Source organism: Gigantopelta aegis, unplaced genomic scaffold, assembly GCF_016097555.1.
Source record: "Gigantopelta aegis isolate Gae_Host unplaced genomic scaffold, Gae_host_genome ctg2540_pilon_pilon, whole genome shotgun sequence".
Lineage (NCBI taxonomy): Eukaryota > Metazoa > Mollusca > Gastropoda > Neomphalida > Peltospiridae > Gigantopelta > Gigantopelta aegis.
Window position 1 is genome coordinate 1 of NW_024532950.1, and position 19,927 is coordinate 19,927.

The window sequence follows — 19,927 nt, forward strand, 5'->3', positions numbered from 1 at the left end:
AAATTTTTTTTTTTATACTCTTTGCAGTATCTCCTATGGACTCTGTTTTTAATTCCCTCCCCCCACCTCGCCTTAAAACACCCAAGAAATGGGTAAATGGATTTATATCCACAAGTCATATTATTTTTTGAGTAATTATGTTCTGTACTATTTATTGCAATTTTATCATAACAAAAGGCACTAGTGCATGTTTATTCATTGAGATAGTAATACGGTAGTTATCAGACCATCATTACACATAACTGATGTGCGTGTTGCCTTCCTCAGCAGAAGATTGAATGCCACCATCATGTTGTTCACAGCTGACTTGACTTAAGTCTAAGAGACAACATGTGTGTGTGACTTAGAAGGGATTGATAACAATAGTATTTTTACTCTTCATATTACTTTTCCCTCATTAAAGCAGATATTTTTATAGGACGAGTTTGTTTAATTTATCTACAAATTGGAATTTTTGTATTTATGTAGACAAACATATTATTACTAATTATTGTGAGAGAATTGTCTCACTCAGATTTTTAAATAATGCTTACATTCCCTTGTTGTTTATCTATTAGAATGTACAACTAATAAATGCTCATCTTGTGTTTTCACTTTTATTTTAGGACTCCAAGTTTCATTAGTTTTATTGGATCAGTTTGTCTCACTAAAGATCCTACTAAACGCCCTACTTCAGATGAATTACTTAGGTAAAAATCCTACATTGGTTATTGTAATTACCAATTTATTTCATTTAGAGCATCCATTTTGTCAATGACTTTCCTGAGCGTTCAGAACGCGTATTCAAATAAAAGATCAAATTGATCCGTATGAAACGTCGAGAAGTAAATAGGATGATGAATATTGGAGTCCAGGCTCAGATGAAGGCGGAGATCTTTAGAACAACCTACAATTTAAGAAAGGCGATGCAGGTAATTTAAATAATAGTATTTTGTTGGTTATGTAGAAAAAAGACAACGTTGTCATGTTAGTACAGTAGTGGACTTCATAGTTCATAATATGTCTATATCATATGGTAAGAGGAAGCATGTTTACATGTTGTATGTGTTGAAGAAGTAAATGATTATATTAAGTTAAAAAAAAATCTTGTCGCTACATGTACTTGTATGTAATAACTAGTCTGTTAACAAAGTAATAAGTTTATGACCTATATACACCTCACCTGTGGATCTCCTCAGTGTTCTGATAGCAGTGGCTCTGAGGTAGGGCATATGTACCACTCTCCAAACCTGTATGTTTCTAACCTCTTATGTCAAAGTTGATTTACCCAAATTATTTTTAGGCTGATGAGGAGAGGAAGATGAAGATGATGACATTCTTGGTGGACCCTGAGATACTATCTAAAACAGCCAGAGTCCCAGTATGTTGTTCTTGTAATAATTGACACCACTCGTTCCTCTCTCTTCTCTCTCTCTCTCTCTCTCTCTCTCTTCTCTCTCTCTCTCCTCTCTCTCTCTCTCTCTCTTACTCACTCATCAGGGGTGCACAAGATGGATTCACTGCCTCCACAGAGAGTCAGTTGTATGCTGAAGAACTTTAATAATTAGACCAATGTAAGTCTTTTGCATGAAGTTTATCATGAGCTTTTTAACTACTCTCTTAGGATCCTAGCACCTCTTTTGTACAAGGTCCTTCTCCTGGTAGTCAACACTATCAATCTCAATCTTCATAAGTTTCTATTCACTCTCAATTGTACCATAATTTTCATGTTATCTTCAGGTGGTAGTCCAGCTGTCGTAAACCTGGACCTACTGGAGGTGTTCCTCGTCCAATGGTTGGAGGATGTTGCCCTTGCTGTTGTTATATGTGGTAATTTACTACTTTCCATGGTGGTTCTCAAATTGTAGCTAGATTTGTTTCAATCCAAAATTTGTACTGATCTACATTAATGTAATGTTTTATTCACAATGTTTTTTTATGTACCATCATACTTCTAAAAGTTGTAAACACCAAAATGTTGTTCAGTCTCCAAACTAGCATATTATGCTTGAATAATTATTGTAGTTTCACAATAGGATATCATAATTGGTATTTCTGAGATCTCATTATAACAAGAAGTTGTCTTTGAACAGTTTCTTATACACTGGATTATAAAGCAAAACAGGCTATTCAGCAATCCAGATGATTATGTGTTTTGTATTAGATTACAATAATTATAGAGTATTGTGGGTAGAAATTATACTCTAGGCCTCCCACTTGTTTCTATGCTTTCTGGTTTGGACATTTCATATGTTTTTCTTCCACCATTTATACAGTTTTAAAAAAAAAACAGGCGGAAGACCTGGAGAAATGGAGGCTAAGCTGGAGCAAGCTAAGTCCTAATACAACTAAAATGGTACCACAATTTGTGTGTGAGTTTATCTGAATTTTGTTTGTAATCTTCTTTTATAACCAACCCGGAGATACGTAATCCAAACGTGAAATTTAACCTGAATTTTTTATGTGTGCTTTTGTGGGTAGTCAACTTGCTAAGGTAATGCGACTGACAGTGGTCCTCTTCATAGGACATTATAAAGAAAGACATCGTTCTGGAGCGCATGGGACTACCCAGGTATGAGTATACATTTACAAGGTTCATTGTCCTTGTATCGATGTTCACAACATTACTATAATGTTTCTTTTTATATTCCTTTCCCTTATACACATTACGTCGAGTTTTCTCTAATTGTATGTTTTGTTTTTGTTTTGGTTTTTAATTTGAGGTCTTAAAGGTTCTTATTGGAATTAATGGTCGTAAAAACAAGCTCAGAATCTACTAATCTCACTTGGTTAACAACAAAAAATTTTAAAGGAGATGAGGTAAGTCAGAAAGAATTTGTTTTCTTGTTAACGACAAGTCTCTCTCTAGTTTGATAGGCATCAACTCGCCAAGGTTTTGTTACCATTGGTGACTTAGACATTGTGTAATTATTAAGTTTGTAAGTGTGGAGCACACCATTTCACAAACACTAAAAATTATTTTGTATGGACTTCACTGAGCTTACCTGCGATAGCTGTAGGTGTTATTTACGTAGACCAGAAAATCAAAGGATTTATAATGTGGATGTATGTGTGTTAATGTTTTATTTAGTACTCGAACTGACAAAAGGTGAATTTTTTGGCCGCTTGGTACAAAAACGGAGTCGAAGTGTATGCTTTGGCACAAAACCTTACTCCAAATTTATGGCTTTTTAGGGGTAAACCAGACGCATTAATTAAAGAAATTGTTGAAATGCAGATTGTCATTTAACAGCAAAGCAGATGTGTTACTGAGTTTTTGACTATATTTGGATAGACATAGACTCCAGGGTCAGCCTCAGTGATTAAACTAGGCGCATTAACATTTTTTTTTTCCAGGAGCAATACTTCTTTAATTTTGGTAATATTGTTTACACATACCTTGGGACTTGGCATGTTATATTTATTTTTTTTTAAAGTACTAATATGTCTGCTGTTAATTAAAAGCAGTGCTGAAAGCGAATATGGAAGTTTGAGTGATGGGGAAATGATAGAATTGTTGGGTCATTGGTTGGGGAAGATTTACAGGTCATCACATGGCTGAAGTAAATCACACAATTGCAAGTTACATTTATTATAAGTGTTGTTTTTCAAATCTTGATACTAACCAATATATATGTTTTTTTCCCCTGTAGTCATTTCCAGAACCTACCCAACAGGCCTCCTTCTTGTTGACATGGTTTGTCTTACCTAGTGGCAGATAAAGTTATATATGCTCTCCACAAGTGGATTTTCATGCTGTAGATATGGACACTGGGTGTAGTACAGAGTATCTATATCCCTCCTACTGCCCAGTAAGTAGGACACTATTGATGTGTTTATTTATCATAAGTTCATTTGGTTTTGATTGAATGAGTTCAAATAGACTGATATGATGGTGGTATAATTTAAGGTCATTTCTCTACCAGCTTATAGACTGACACGAACCTTATTTATGATGTTGTGTTGCTTTGATGTTTGTATCGAACTTTATGCTGTTACAATGACATATCTCTCTTTTTTTTTCATTTTGGCTCTAATATCTTTATACCCACTTACATGATACAGACTTCAGATTGTATATTCTCTCATTATTTGATGGGTGGATTGTCCACACAGGCTATCATTTTCTGGTGTATTATCTCTCAATGCATGTAGTTTTGGTTGTTTACCTAATTACCTATTATGACTCATTCATTACTTTATTAATGTTTATGGATGCCTATCATTCCTATTGTCTAGGCTCGGGGTCCATTTGTTGCCTCATGCTATCATACCTCTCCTCCCTTCCAAACCCTCAGAACTCTTTACTTTGTCATGACCGTCAAGTTTTATTAGTATTTTTTGGTAGAGTAATATAATATGTTCATAATGAAGGTGTTTATGTTGATGGTGATGGACATATCATACAAGATACACGATTCTTCAGTGTGGAGAGGAACCCTCTTCATTGGTAAAGTGATTGCTTTAAATGGAGTTTTTAATTACATCTACATTAGCTCTATTTGCGACTCTCATGTATGGGTTGGGGTTCCTTAAAGCTATTGAGATCCGAGCAGTGGAGCAATAGGGGGGGTCATAGAATGTGTATTCATGCATAAGAGTACACAAAAGCTACGTTTCTTGTGTGAGAGGAATGACAGGTGAGGCATTATATCATTTAGAGAATAGTTTTACCACAATTACCCTGTTTCGGTATTCTTGATAAATTATCTCTTTTCTTGCTCAGGTCTTTTTCGCTTCCTCATTCGAAGCAGACCTCAAACAGTCAATATTTATTTTATGAGGCTCTTATCGAGCCTTGTACCGAAGTGCCTCCATCACAATCTTAGATTGATCTTCCCTAACGCAGCATCACCACTATTTGTATTCATAGGGTGAAAGTTGACTTTGTGGTGCGCATTGGCTTACAATTAAGTTAGTAATTAAGTGGTGTATGCGTTCAGTTGTCATATCTACAAGTGGGGTTAATATTAAGTCCATATTTTATTAATACAGTGGTTATTTCATTGGTCATGAACAAAAATGGTTTGCATATAAGATATTGTTCAATAAAGTATTTTGATTGAAGTGTATTTGTTTTTTTCATCTGATGTTTATATGTCAAATTAACTGTCTGTATAAAGGTTGTGGTCAGTTGCCCATGACAAGTAAAGTGTGAAAGGAAGGTGGATTGATCATCACTCTGTCCCAAGACGCAGCTCAGAAACAGTAATAGTGGTAGTGGGTTTGTATGTAATACTACGCTCAACAATTCTGTGGGCTATACTAACGGGGTCATGGTGTGCAGAGCTACTGTGAAGTTTATAATAAGACAACCAGGTCAAGCACTTGCCAGACCCTCACTGTTAATTAAAAAAAACTAAGGTAAGATTCTGTTTTTCATAATGAAGAGCAACAACTAGATGCATACCTTAAATAGTTTATTCACCAAGTGTCTTAAGTGTGTAGTAGCATCTATGGCTAGGGATTGAGAGCCAAATACAGTAACTTTTGTCATTATGACATCAGTGATATGACCTTTTAGCTATTTTTAAATGACAAACATTATGATAATAGGATGAAACAAACCAATGCTGAAAGTTTAGATGCAATTGTTTTCTTAATGATTTACTATAACAAATTTCTGGCATAGATTTTATTATTAAAGGGTTGGAATGATAAGTTAATGAATTGATGAAGTCAGTGATTGACTGTATGCTTTGACACACTGGTAAATTATAAAATGTCCTTAAAAAATGCAACAGTTTATATAATGCATTGAGTATTATGACTACATTGTTTTAAGTTCTGTACACAATGAGTATACACTTGTTTATTCTGTAGCAGACCTAATATTTAGTATTCACATAGCATGCATTATTGTAAATAATGATTATTAAGAAGCCTATCATATAATGTTTTATCCTACTGATTTGTTATATAATATTTACATAATATTAATTTATATATATATATTTCATGACTGATTCCACTTTGTCAAAAGATTAGGAATCCGTGTAAAAAGTTTGTTGTTGCCTATTGATATTTCTGGATTATAATGTGTGTAATAATCCTTTACATAGTAAAATGTAGTCATTTTCTCTAGTTAACTGGAGAGTAAAATCCTGATGACATTCAATGTTCTATCATCTGTCAAGCTGAGATAAAATACTCAATATAGATTACTAGAAATTGATAATAAACAACTTATTTTGATGACTGATGTCTTTAAAGTGCTTCAGACAGTGTGTTTCAAGCAAATCCTAACTCTTTCTTTCTGTTGATTCTCATAATGGCAAACCATCTGATGAAGATTTGATGGCATTATCAACTGTTATAATACTAGAGAGCTAACACCAACTTCAGAGCAGTAAGTCTAGTACATTAAGTAATGTTATTATAATGAAATTTTGGGTGTATTACTCCACAGATTTCCATCCTTACCACTTCCACTAAAATGGTTCCTATCATGTTAGGTTATCCTTTATATTCTGGTTAGCAGTCCATTTGGTCATCATTTACCGACATTTTTCTTAACAGTCTATCCAGTGGTTGTGTCATAAACATATGGTTATGAATGAGTAGTAATATTAGCCAGTTTAAGATCTGTAAAAGGCTGTGAAGGAGGAAATGGTTATAGCAAAAGTTGATAATGAAATACAGGTACATAATATTATAATATCTAAGTTGGTTGTAATCTAAAAATATGAAATAGTATTTTTGATGCTAACATTACTTGCTGGTGCTATCAGAGGTGGAAGAAATGTTTTTGCTCACATTTTAGTTTCAGTATAATTATATTATTTTAAATGCATGCTTATGACATAGAGTTTGGCCAATCATTTACTTTTCACTTTCTTTTATGTAGACTAGCGGGAATTATTCTAACTAGTCTATATGACATAAGAGGTCTCCAGTGGGAATGACCTTGATATGTTTCAATAGCAAGTATTTTTAATGTAATTAAAATCAGAAGAGTACACAGAACATTTTAACAAAAGGTTTGGTTCACTTTGCATGTTTGTTTTATAACTGAGTCATTTACTCTATTGTTATTGTTTTGGTAAAGCTATAAGACTTCTACCATGCTAGTAGTAAACTGTCCAATGAAATCACTTGACTTTAGGGGTTTATAGAAATTTTAACAATCATTGAGAGGTTGGTAACTGTGTTTCTTGAGAACACATCTAAACCTCCTGGTTTCTTATCAACCTTTCAGGTAAGTTTTTCATGAACACTATGTTATGCATGGTAGAAGTCAGTTATATACCATGGTATTGTTTTATATTGATTTATTAATATTGTACTTAGCTGCTCAGCTTAATAAATTTAGTAGAAAGCTGAGTATACAACCTATTCCTATTGTAGATCCTTGTATTCAGTTGCCACCTCTTGTCAACTGTGTGGTGTCCATTGTATGTGGTAATACTACAGGAGTTGGTATCATATTACTCCAAATATTGTACTTACTTGTGGCCATGTTGTTGAACAAAGCGACAGAGGTAAATGGTCCATCATACTGTAATTTGATATATAATTGACTTAGCAAAAAATTAAACATTTCAATAGTTTAAACAATATCAGTAAAAATTTATTGAATCTTGTCGTGAGCATATTGCTTTCAACTTATCCAGACATTCCTTGTTTATCATCACATTGAAAGTCAATAATAAAGATTCTTTTGTATAACTTGTTAATTATATAGATGAAAATCTTCCCTAGGTCCTGTTTCCATAAGATCAGATGATATTATTCCATACAGCAATTGTACTCTGGAAGTGTACTTCACCATGTTGCTGTTTTGAAATTGCCCTCACTCCTTATCATCTTCTCTATATTCCCAACAAGACTATCCTACTATTTCTGATCAAATAATAATGTAAGAGTAAAGACATTTTGATAAAATGTAGTTGATCATATACATCTTGTATCTTACACAGGGAAACAAATCATTTAGGTTCAAATTGTGACTGCTGTAGGTTGTTCTTTTGGCTATCCTCCAACAACTACTAGGGGTATATTATCAAAGATTATGGTCCAGAGCCAGTTCTGTTACAGTCTAGTGCTGCTGTATTTAGTGGAATGAGTGGAGGTCTCTTAAGCTCTGATGAGGGTCTGGAAAGCCATTAGGGATGCTATTATGTAACACAAGGTATAGGAGAGGCTATAAATATCATGATTTGTTTTGTTTGTTTATTCTATGTGGTTTTCCTCTAGGGATGATACTTCATCAGTGATACATTCAAACATAAGTTTTTGCTTTACCATTCTCCTTCGTAATTGAACCCTTTAAAGTTATTTCTTACATGATGAAGGTAGTATTTTTAATAGTATATGTTGGTAATGATCATTTGGTTTTAATAGATATCACTTTTCCTCGCAAAGTTGAAAGGAAAAGAAAAGTTTGACTACACCACTTTTGGTATAAAAAAAGATTTGTCCCCCATAGCAACTATAATAAATTATAATTTAATTTTATGAGTTAATTAAATAATAGGCGTGACTACTCGGGAGAAATGGCCAGCTTTGTAGTAAGTTAAACAAGGTTCTATTTCGGTCGTAGGAGATCTAGCTCCTACTCTTAAGGTCAGTTTGTCCTTTTATCATTCTTATTTTATGTTTTGTTTGTAGAACTCGAAGTTTCGTGAGTCAGGCATGGTCACACCTGAAGAGGTTATATTGTGTATACATTTCATATGGATATTATCACAGGTTGCATTCCTTCCCTATAATGGACTGTGTATATGTGCCTTAAAATTGACTGTGTTTTGTGCTACTGTAGTTCCTCTAAAAGTTTGTCATAGTAACATGCTCACAAATTAACTGTAAAAGTAAATTTTAGAGGTCAGTTTGGACCAATAGTTCATAATTAAATTAGTGGGTGTTACTGTTTGATCTACTAATACTTATAAAAATGATATTGAGGACTTTGAGATAGAATATTTTGCTTTTGAAGTCTCTTTAAAAAAATATCAATGAACAGTCAATGATCTCTTTACATGTCTAAGCCTGTTTAGGTGTGGATCAATTTGCATTAATCCATCCTTCTCTAAGTTCTTGTCGTTTTAGTTTCTGTGAACATCAATTAAATACTGTTCTCCTTGTTTTCCAGTTTGTAGCAGCTGGAGATCAACTAGTCTATCACTGTCCAACATGGCAATGTAACAACAATTTAATACATACATGCCATATGTTGAGAATATCTGGAACCTTATTTTAGATATGAATAATAAAACGCTTTATCTTGCATGATGTCATTCCATCATTAATTTTTTATTCAAACAGAGTGCATAATTACCAAATGGTCTCTATTTGTTTATGTCACCTTTTGCTTTTTTTAAAATACATATATGTTGTTACTTTTGTAGTCGTAGTAATGTCAAATGTTGTTTTATAGTCATTAGTTTTAAATGCAATACTGTTTGCTATCATCTTTCTCTTGATATCAGGGAATCAGGTGATTCATCTCGTCGTAAGACCTACCTCCCAGCTGATAAGCAGTTTCTTGTCACTAAAAAAGGTGACTATATTTCTCTGATGTTTTACTTGTACTCTTTTCTTAGTGCCTTGTTATAGACGCTGCCACCAAATGTCAGTTCTTCCTGAAAATGAACAGTCATAAAGCTCAACCAAGATGATGCTGAGGAAGAAGGATGGGTAGACACTCATCATGGTCTCTGTAAGTAATACAAATCATGGACTACATTTAAGTCACAATTTGACAATGTTTAATTGATATTGTATGACTTTTTTTTTGAAACTCTCTTGGTAACTAGTATATATTTATAAGCTTTAGAGCAGCAACTGAGGAGCTTACAGAGATGACATTAGATGACAAAGCTAAACCTAAAGCATCTGAAACAATGGTATGTATATAATTATGATATATTGAACACCCAGTGTACTTATTTTCATTAGGTTGTACAATTAGTTGGTACAGGTGGTGAAGATAGCGATAGTGACAATGAACCAGTGATGGATATGGATGAATACGAGAGGAAGATGACCAGTAAGTGTGATGGTCTCTACATATCATAAATGCCTAGATGTTTATTTAACTCTGAGTGTTTTCAACCTATCATTAAAACGAGGCATGTGTTTATCAAGGGTGGACATTTTTTTATTAACCCTCAGTAAGCAACTTGTATAAAACATCAACTTTTCTTTGAAGTTTGGCTTTGAGGTAGATTTCAAAAGTGGCCCCAAAGTAGATATGAAAATACACGTTCAATCAATTCTTTCTACAACAACTTGAAAGTCACTAAATGAAGAAATTGTAATGTTTATAGGCTTTATAGTACCAGGAGTGCATGAAGAATTGGAAGAGTGCCGAATTACTGTACTATGTTTTCTGCCAAGTCTGTTTGCTCATATAAGGAATAATAGTCTCAGCACCTATATACTTGAAATCACTCAACAAACTGAAAGGTTTTGAGGCACACATATTTATTGATCTCATACCTACATACAATCAAATTTAACTTAAATCAAGGGTGCTTCTTGCTTCATTGTTTGTAAACCAAACAATATGTGACCTGATTTGCAAAAAGGGACCACTTCTGTTTAAACATTTGTGACCTTATTTGTGAAAAAAAAATTGTTAAAGATACCAAAAAAACAGTTTTTGCATACATGTATAATATTTATGCATGTATACAACTGTATGTATACAAAACTTTTTTTTTTGAGATGTTTGAACAGTTGATTTTTGACACAAATCAGGGTCACAATGTTTTGACAGAAGTGGTCCCTTTTTGCAAATCATGTCACAATACAAATTTCTGCTTTCTCACTACTTTTGTGATCCATGTGAGATATAAAATAATTATACCACAAAATGTAGAGCCTCCCACACATATGGTCGAAGTAGCGAAGAAAATAATACATGTCATTAAATGGATATTTGATTAGGTACTCCTTCCCTCTCTTAATGCACTCCCAATAGTATGTACAGATGATAATGGCATGTCTTGACAATGGCCACATCCCCCACTTGGATGTTTGTTTAGATCTAGGTGTTTTTATTAGCACAAGGAGTTATTTCTTCCAGTTTAACAATGCCAGTCACTATATTCCACAGAGGTGTTTGATTGAATATAGTACCATACATCTAGATGTGTGGTTCATATATTGTAATCGTTAATACTTTCCTCCATAAACCTACATAGTAAGCAGCAAAAGGCCCCCCAATTCTCCTCATCAATATCAACCAATACCTGTGGCTATTAAACTTGGATTAAATATAAGATACTATTTACAGTTTACTTGACATGGTTAATCTTAACGTTTTGTGAAGATGTATACAATGTGTATGACTGAATATTTTTAGCAACTTTGCCAGTAGTCAAATCTGCTCCAAAAAAGACCGAAGAGAGTGCAATTCTTCAAACTAGAACATATGATCTTAACATCACTTATGATAACTACTATAGAACTCCACGTCTTTGGCTATTGGTTCTGATGAGGTAATCTCTTAAAGTTTTTAAACCATTTTCACTACTAACATAACATATTGTAGAATGGTAAACCTCTTACTGAAGAACAATGTATGAAGATATCAGTCAGTACCAAATGTCCAAGTTTTAGCATACCATTTCAACATGACTTGGAGTCAAATTTCTACTCATTACTAGGATCACTTGAAATAAACAGTGACAATGGAGCAACATCCTCACTTTCCTCCTCCTCCCAGAGCAGCAGTACATCCCTGTAGGTATGTTGGTCTTCTAGATATATAGTCCAATAGTCAGATATATTATTATAATACACTTAGACATGCCGAATTGATGAAGAAGATAATGTCAATGATTGAAGAGGATGGTCGAGAAATGGAAGTTCATTCGTTCCTTCCAACTATTATTTTAAATTCTCTTTATTAATAATAAATTGTTAGTAGCTATTCCTTAATGGAGAATATATCTAGTTTACCTCCTGTATTTCTCAAATTTGTTCAAGCCGTTTATACCTACTATTGAGTATGATTATACCCCTCACCATTTTGGCTCTGACAACAGCTTCGGTACAAAAGAATGACCTGTTAGATTACTGAATTATTTTTACTAAAGTTACTATAATTGAGTGCTTTTTGATTATATGCGTACACTGGTGGTGTATTTCTATGAAATTAAAACATTATATAATATTACAATATAAATTAACACGCACACAAACACGCATTAGAACATCCTCTTCAATTGTTCAAATGTCATAAAAAACTTGAGAAAGTCAAAGGAAAACATCACTCTGATATAAAATGACAAGTAAGATATAAAGACAGTCTTACAAACCAGCCCATCAACATTACTTGATTTCAAAATGTATTTGTCCAAAGACCTAAAATTATGGTAAGTAAGTTACTTGTATCTACAAAGGGCTGGTCTGCAATATAAGTATGAGGACTCAATATTTTGTTTATATGTATTGTACCACAAGACAAACTAAACTAATTTGAGGCAGCTGAGGATACATGCCAATGTTATTGTAACACATTTAGTGTTAGGATACAATAATATTCCATGGTCCTAGTCTCAAATAAGAAGGTATGAAACCACGAATATAACTGCCATAGGACTCTCCAGTCTTTATTGTCTAGAGAAGTGGACAAAATAAATTACACAACAAAAAGTAGCAGTTAACAGAATAAAAATGAACAGATATGTCATTCAAAACTATTTAAAATTGATATTGTCCCAAGCAGAAAAAGCCCATCCGTTTACTATCGTAATACAACATTTGCTAAACCCAAGGTGATACTGAATATAATAAGCATACTTTGATAAAACAGTCAATGAGCTGGAATAAAAGTGACCCTGTGTATTAACAGCTTGATTCATCATTCTAGATTTAATAACATCAATAGGATTAGTTGCCAATGTACCAAGCAGACCAGCTAGAAACTTGCTATAACATGAGTAGTGATATTGTCACTGAAGTAACCTAAAAAATAATGGGAGTATAACGGTTCAAATTTATCCAGTGGTGCACAAGTTAAGTACCTGATTCCAACAGGTGTTTTTTAAAGAAATCATAAGATGGTAGCAATACTCCAGCTACTACACCAGCTCTTTGTGATGTGGGCCCTACTCCCTAGATTAAGACAGTATATTGAAGATAATGTCTTTTTCTATTACTTACACGATATAACCCTCGTAAGCCTTCATTTTTGATAATTTTCAGGAAAGCTGATATTACATTTTGTTTTCTAGTAATATTCAATTGAAGTACTGCTTGCATTCTGACCTAAGCCATTTTAGGAGACATTATCATAATAAGACATCTGGACAGGCATAATACCTTTAGTACATCAGTAGGATTGGCTATGGGCTGCTGCAATAGCACCAGAACGAAACTCCTGAAACAATGTTCATGTACAGTGTCCCTCACCTTCAAATAAAACATTGATTTTAGACATTAAAAGAGCTACTTCACCCTTCATGTAATATGCCATGTTTCTTTTGAAAAATGATACAGTCCAATTTTAATAGTTTCCATATGATGCTTGACTCGCAGTAGTGCTGGAGTTAAACTGTAGAAAATAGATGCAAGATTTTCTACCTAGTACCAACAGAAATCATTTGTGATTATAGAATATGGTGATATTTTCCAGGAACATGTCTTCAAGTCTTACACTTTAGGGTAATGCTCAACTCCCTCTATATCAAACACTTATGTTTGAAGCAGGAATGATCTGTCTGTGATTCTATGCATGTAAGACAGAAGGATGCGAAGAAAAGGAAAGTGGACTCTTTGGAACTTAAAACAATGACATTAGGGTTGGTACCATGCTTTACAAACTGGAGCTAAGGGTGGAACATTAACATAATGTTGTTACTGAACAGGGATTATAGCTCCCTTCATACATCATTAAAGCTAACAAAGCTTACACAGTTTAAGATGTTCTGACTACAGACGCTATGAAGTATGATAAATTGTTGCATCCCTCATAGTAAAACTCTAACTCTAAAGTATAATCTCACATAAACCAGGCAATGAAGTAGATGATATAAGAGTAGACATAACAGCAAGTTCCAAGATTCTACATAATAAATTACTTACCCATTATATAATGCCTCTAACACCTTCCTCTTGGTATAATTCGAAAGAAAGCATGTATCATCCCACGATAACGAACTTCACGACATTCTTCATCAGTTTATTTGTCCTTGAACTTGAAGTCTTGTTTTTGTTGTGTCAATGGGAAATGTCCCTAGTAGTATTAATACATGTATTCTGGTAAAGTACAACATTAGATACTATAATATTTATTATTCATCCAGAAATTCAGCAAAAGTTTATGTATAGACTCAACACTACTGGAAAATAAATTCATTTTTTGAAAGCACAAAGTGCATTGAAAAGTTGTCAATTGATTGTATAGGGATCATGTGAACCATTTTCAACACCCCTGTTATGTAGTCTATACAATCTATACCTAAACCCTGGTGCCATTCAATGATACATGACCAGTGATATCATGCGTTTCTTCTGCATATAGGGGTTAGATACCACATAGCTAAAATGAAGTGTATTACTATAATTAATATGAGTTTTACATAGGTGTAGGAACAATTTTGTCATTCGGGGGGCACATATGTAACATTTTAACATTTGTTTAGTTTAACATGAAGTATTTCAATAAAAACTAAAATAAACCTCTGTTGTTTACACTGACAAAAATTTTTAAAATGCTTTTACATAAAATGTGCATCTACAGCTGTAAATTGTATTTGAGGATAGGGATTTGAAAAGTGGCTAATCTAAATCAGTTGATTGTGAAACCATCTCACAATATACCAAAAACAAGGGGGGGGCACGTGCCCCTGTACCCCCCCCCTGTTCCTACACCTATGGTTTAGGATCTAGAGAATAGCAGTCCAGTGATGACACATCCCAATAACTGTTAATATATACGAAACAGTCCCAGTGATTTACCACATGGCACATACTTAGCTTACCAAACTCGGCTGTTAATGAAGCTAGTCCTCCATTGATGAAGGGTTTAATAGTACTGGTAGATTTTCACTCTACAACAGAAATCATAAGACTACTACACACACACTAGTACAAGCTCACCATTCCCATTCATAACCCACCCATTTTATAAATAGTTATATATAATTATTACACTTTTCGTCACAATAATTATCATAAACAAAAGACCGGAATCGTAAAGTAGAGTTAAGTAACAAGAACTTGTCAAACTCTTGAGGGATACAACATCTATAAAATGAATATACCAAATGAACAATTAGTTAAAATGAACTTACTACTCTCACTCTAGCTCCCATAGCACGTGATGGTAAATGTTTACGAAACTTGGCTCTTAACAACTCCATTATCACCATGTGGTCTCATCACACGCCCCCAAATTACTCTATGCTTCCTAGGCTTTTTGATTCCTCGATCTAAAGAAGTTATTATGAATTTGTTAAAAAAGATCATAAGATAATCAATAACCTTTGCCCCTTTTGTGAACTCTATATACATAGGCCAATCTCTTTCTTCCCAAGATAAAACTCAGTTTCTTTTTGCTCTCTACACCCTCTATTTTAATGAGAGATTGTTGAGGATGACTATTGCGCTTTCCACGACGATGACTTAGAAATATACCCTTGCGTATAACCTATAACAAAGAATAATAGAGTATCATTGTGAAAAGTTCTTAGTTTTGTTTTTTGTATTATAGTGAAGTTAGAGACAAGACTAAAAATCATTTTAAGATTACTTAAATGGTGATTGTAGTTCAGTAAACCAAAAACACAGGAGAGTTGACAGAAGGTATGGTGCTGTTAAGACAGTCTCCCTAGAATGTTAGAACCTTCATCAATCTAGCCTAACATTGTAGTACTGACAAACATGATGAGCATTGCCAGCCAGTCAATAGCATCTTAAACAAGACGTTATACCCTATAATTGTGTCCATTGATAAAAGACTCATTGACACCCTCCTCTTTCTTTAAAGCTGTTGATAGCTTACAGAAAATATGATTTTTTAAACAATATGGAAAATATACAAATATACACACTTTGGAGTTTAACACTGATATCACATAGGAGGCAACTTGATTGGACAGACAGAAATTCTTGCCTGGCTAAATGACTTATAGTGATGGTCTCCTAGCATTCCCCCTTAAAATCTGGTATGCACACTACAAAATCGCCAATTGTGAACCAGCACCTTGGAACTTGATAAATCTCTCTTGGTTAAAAAATACTATATTCATACCATAATGATTACAACTTAGTACGAGGTGTGCATATTCAAACTGTCCCACGATAACTAGTTTCATTGCATGTACATTAATTGAGTAGACTTACCTAGTCATGGTTTACCCGCTGGTTACTACTATCCTGTGGGTGATATAGAAAATAATATACAAATAACATAATATAATGATAAAATGAACAAATGACGGTTGCTTTACTTCAAGATGACAAGGATTTTTGAAATATAGTACCTGATATTGCGACCACGAGTTACAGACAACATGATAAAATTCTAATAAATGCCCAACAGTCATCCTCGTGCGAGTTTCCATGTATCGAGCAAGGACTGAGTCACTGCTCAGCTTAATACAGAGACCTAGAGTCAAGTATGCTTTACTGATTTATTATTCTATTCATTGTTTAAGGTACGACTATTGAGAACAGGCTCGCAATTGATACCAGCTATATGAGTACAACTGCAGTAGAATATTCATAATCACTCTTCATTATGTTGGCGTATTACATCAGATTCTGATCACACCAGGATCCGAAATATTGGTATTTCTGCCCTCATATTGACTCTGGAAAGACAACTTTAAACAGAGAGAATTTTGTACTACACGGAAGGAAGAATTGCAGCTATGCATGAGGCAAGACCAACATACACACACACGCGCATTATATTGACTTGCCTTTAAGATCAGGAAGCAATAGATAGTGGTCCAATAAAGGGAATTTTATTAGTTGACTGTACCAAACACCCTCCAAATACCTTCATTTGGTCACATTCATAGTTAAAGGTAAAGACAATGTTTGGAGCTACCAATGGCCTCTATGGAATGGAAAGACAACGTGGAATTACTATTTCAAGTAATACATAGACCTATTAATAATATTTTTACTCTACTAACTTCACTTAGTCTTCAGCTACTTATACAACCTGGAATAACATTTTTGTTATCAACATTATTGCTTATACACCTGGCCATGTGGACTTTACCATTGAGAGTAGAAAGAGCCTTAAAGTTTTAGATGGAGCACAGGTTAGTCATTATGTTTTTCAGTGTTGGGGAGTCCAGGTTGGATGATACTTGTACCCACTTGTAAATTCCCCCCCCCCCCATAAAATACGGTTCATTTTTTTTGGTATTACTAAATCATAAGACACTTGGTTGATGTGCTTCCGTATTTTACTGATTCACTAAACACCTAGTCATAGCCAATAAGTTTTCTGCTGACATGCTGCACATGCCAAGCAGTCTTAAAGTTGTTTGCGATTTCCATGTGTCTGTACACTCACATGTTTTTTGTATGTGATTTTTAGAAGCCAACAATTGAATTAACCTAATAAGTAACTGTCATTAACACATATCACCAACAAATGAATTTTTATTTACTCACGGTGCTTCAATTGGGCAGGGCTGATCAAAGTTCCGTAACTGAGAAATCATTTTTAAAAATGCACATAAATTATTCTAACTCTTTGATTGCAGTTTACTGCCATGAGAAACTTTTAGACCATGCCCCACGTGTTATTATATGTAAACCTCAATGTTCATTGTACATATCAAATCCAGGATTCAAATATTTGTATCTTAAAAGTTTGACATAGTTGCTAGTTGTGCTAAGTGAGCTAAGACTCTCTAGTTTTTATTACTTAGTTCTTAATTATATAATGTTTTACAGAGCCAAACACTGACTGTCAACAGACAGAATGAACCGTTACAAAGTCCCACGTATTGCTTTCATAAATAAACCTGGATAGATTAGGAGCTAACCCAGATAGAGTTGTCTCACAGATGAGGTAACTGAATGGATGGTTGGAGAATCAATCTGTCCAACCAACCACCCACACTGGTTGGAAGATTGACATATATGGGTGGACAGCTGCATGGATGAACTAGTAGTCTTCCAATTAACTTATTTCTTTTGTAGAGCTAAACTTCATCATAATGCTGCTTTGATTTCATATACCCATTGGATTAGAAGGAAACCATGAAGGCAATAGGTGATATTATTCGAAATAAAGCACTATACTTTAAAGTGGACTTTGGGTAAGAGTTTTAAAAGTATATTATCATTTTCACTAAATTATTCAGTATTGAAGTAATTGAGGAGGATGTCCCATGGATTTAAGATCATTAGTGAAGCTTAAAGGCTTGAGCTCATTGAAGCTGTGGCTAATGTTGACAATCAACTTGGTGAAATGTTTCTTTCTGATCAAGAACCCTCAGCTGAGCTGCTAACTGTAAGAAATTTGATTACCTGAATTATATTTGCATATCATGACTGAGTTAGCTCAATGCATGATATTCTATTGGTTGTTACATCCTCGAATCTCTACAAGTACACGAATAATGTAACAAAAAATAAAAAAAAATTATATCAATCACTGCAATTAAGATAACAAAAATTGCAGTAGTATTATAGAGAACATGGAAATTATTATAGCAGTCATGTGTCGACATATAGTATGTGAATGTACTGCTATCCAATGTATGTAGTTATAATACTCAGAAAAGAAACAGGAATAAAAAGTACAGTAAGTGCCAAAATTTATATCTTAATCTGTAATTTTGTTATTACTTAGGAGTTATCATAAGAACAATGATGCTACATAAGTATCAGTAGGTTTCTGATCAGCTTTTAAGATTTTTTTTGCCAAAGCATTAATGGACAATGACCAATGGACACAATCCAGGCATCTTGATATAGGCACTGTTTAATTTTTTTTAACTTGCAAGTTGTATTGTTTATATTCTAGTAATAGTACTGATAGCTTTGTTACTCTATGGTCATTTTTTTTCTCGAATGTGAATCACTCTGTGTTGACACTTAAGATTATCTAAGCTGGTCTTTACTTTTAGTATGCAATTCGTCGTTCTGTTATTAACACATTCCTTCACTCTGTATTCCTGGGAACAGCTCTTAAAAACAAAAGGTGTACAACTTTTACTAGATGGAGTCATTCAGTATCTACCAAATCCTTCAGAAGTGACTAATTATGCATTTGATAATGATAAGTTCAGATTATATTTGCACTATCACAATTGACTTCTATTGTAGTAATGCTTAGAAGCCAAAGTAGTAATGAGTCCACTCAAGATGGTGTGCATCCATTTGTAGGTTTGCTTTTAAACTAGAGGTAACATACCTTGTACATATAGTTGATAATGGATATCTTGTATAAGGCTGGTCGGTTTGGTCAACCCTAACTTATATTGGAGCTCTTATCAAGGAATTTAAAAAAAGTGACTATGTAGTGAACACTAGGTTAAGAAAAGAATTAAAGTCTCACGCTTGGTCAGAATGCATGTGATGAGATGGAGGTTGTTAATTATTAAAAAATTGTCACTTACTAATTCCTTTCAGGATGTCACTGAGGCTAGAGCTGGTGACATTTTTGCTTTGTTGGCAATTGACTGTGCTTCAGGAGATACTTTTTACTAGTGATAATGCTCCACGCTATAACCATGGTAAATTATTTAGAGTGGCTTATAATTCTCATAATCCTCCATAGTAGGAGTCCATCCCAATGTTCCTGATCCAGTTATATCACTTTCAAATAAAAACCAAAAAATAAGGTATTTATACTTATTTGCAATGACTTTTGACTTTCCAATAGATCAATACAACAAGGGTGGGGCTTATACATTGAACAAACTTTGTGAATCATATTGAAACTGTTGTAGTATTTTATGGTTCTTCTGCCTGATTAATAATAGGTACTTTTTGCCTTATAAGACACTTCAGCTGTTTTTAA

General features: G+C 33.9%; 1 pseudogene; it reads left to right on the plus strand.

Moving 5' to 3' along the window:
* The first annotated feature begins 836 nt into the window (after positions 1–836).
* Positions 837–19,614, plus strand: LOC121391484 (annotated as a pseudogene).
* Positions 19,615–19,927: the final 313 nt, after the last annotated feature.